The following is a 1,869-nucleotide window of genomic DNA, read 5'->3' as shown; positions in this document are numbered from 1 at the left end:
GGGGGGGGGGGGGGGTTATAGCCAAGTTGTTTACTTAAAGCTTTTCAGGTAAAATAAAGGCAAAATCTCTGATTTATTTTTTTTAGTAGTAATTACATAAGGAATTCTCCATGCATCTTGAGTTTTCCTCCAGGCTCCCCAGCCCATTGAAGCTAATGGGAGCCTGAGTAGTTCTGCATTTTCTGCAAGCAAGCTATTGCTTTGCATTTCCCACAACCCCATTTTTAACTGCATGCATGTCTAGTATCAGCACTTACTTTAGTTCTCATTGGGTGCATCTACAGGTCACGGTGCTTTAGTACTTCTTTTTGGAAGTACTAAAGTACAGTATGGTATGGATGGTTACTGCATGGTGCGCAGTTAGGTTTTGCCGCTACGTCACTGTAGCAGCACACTATACCAGGGAGTGTGCCGCTAGAGCAACATAGTTGGCAATCATGTGTAGACCCCCAGGATCGCAGCGTCACTGTAGGGTGATCTGTAGTTGTGCCCTTTGGGTACTTTACACGCAGCAAAAATGCCATCCTACTGTATCTATTGAAAAACATGAGGGAGGCTTTAATCTCTTACCCTTTTAATTCAACCATGTACACAAAATAGTTTTGTCTATCTGCTGTAGTCAGAAGTAAACAGAATTTTAAGATTAATCTTAAAAGTCAATTGTAATCACATTTTCCTTTTTATTTATACATCCATATTCTCTCAAAGGAAGTTTTGTTTTGATTTACGCTTTACTCTGATGCATAGCATCTGCTAGGTGTTTTTTTAATGCCTTAAATACCGCTCAGTAGAACAGAGGTAACCAAAGACTCTTGTACTTCCATTTTATTCTCTGCCTAAACAGCATGATTGACATATGCTGTCCAGTGAAAAGTGTGAAAAAGCTTAGAAGATGTCACTTGTATTGCTTTACTAAGAAACCATTACATATAAATTTTAATTTTGGTCAGCGTTGAAGCAATAGAAAGCAAACTACTTAACTTAAACTCCATTTAAACAACTACATTCATGGGTCCTTTAAAAAAAAAACCACACTTGTCTTTCTGATCGCTGTCGCCTTGTAGAAGGCAATGGAGCCTCATAACGTACAGCAGTAAAAGCTTAATTTCCATACGTAGAATGCATTAAACCTACTTCAGTCCAATCTTGTTCTTCTAGACCCGTGGTCCTCAAACTTTTTAGACTCACGGCACCCCTCTCAGAAAATCAGCCTGCTCTCAGCTTTCCCTTGTGTTTTTTGACTACAAAATAATAGAGCGGTTTTTCCGTTGCAAACAACTCAGAAAGATCTTAACAGGACAGGCTATTTCTGACACCACGAATATCTATCTAAAATCTCTGGGGTTAACCTGTGAATCGTGTTTGTGCCCCTAAATGCTGAATAGCATCCTGCAGCACTCTTAAAAAAAAAAAAATCTCAAAGCACCCTAGGGTGCCACGGGGCCCTGGCTGAGAATTGCTCTTCTAGGCTCTATTCATGCACTTGAACACTTTCGGTTTACACAACAAGATCTTGCCCGACACCCCTAAACGGTGCAGACACCTGCTCTAGTCTCCTGCCTTAAGCGGTGGCGCCTAGTAGGGCGGCAGGGAGCCCCAAAGCGGACCTGGAGAAGAGCAGCCCGGGACCCAGCGCGGTTACAGCAGCAGAGCCGGACTCGCCCTATGCACAAGCGCGAGCGGGTGCTGGAAAAGCCTCCACCTGCCCCGCGTCCTGTCCGGTCCTGTCCTGGCTCGCGGCGCTGGCACGAGGGGCACGGGCGGGCCGGGGAGCCTGGAGGGAAGCCGCCCGCACCGCGCGCCCCGGCAGGCTTTCTACTTGACCGCTCCCGCTCCCGCTCCCGCTCGCCGGCCGCAGGGCGCTGCTCC

The 1,869-nt window shown here is 45.9% G+C and overlaps 1 protein-coding gene across 4 annotated transcripts in view; it reads right to left on the bottom strand.

Annotated features, from left to right (window-relative positions):
- SPHKAP (SPHK1 interactor, AKAP domain containing) overlaps positions 1–1,869 on the bottom strand; it is a 186,516-nt gene that overhangs the window by 184,114 nt on the left and 533 nt on the right. The window lies entirely within an intron of this gene.

Source organism: Gavialis gangeticus, unplaced genomic scaffold (genome assembly GCF_001723915.1).
Source record: "Gavialis gangeticus isolate Ggan-Ray unplaced genomic scaffold, GavGan_comp1, whole genome shotgun sequence".
Classification (NCBI taxonomy): domain Eukaryota; kingdom Metazoa; phylum Chordata; order Crocodylia; family Gavialidae; genus Gavialis; species Gavialis gangeticus.
Note: the sequence above shows the minus strand (reverse complement) of the source record. Positions and strands in the feature narration are given on the sequence as shown.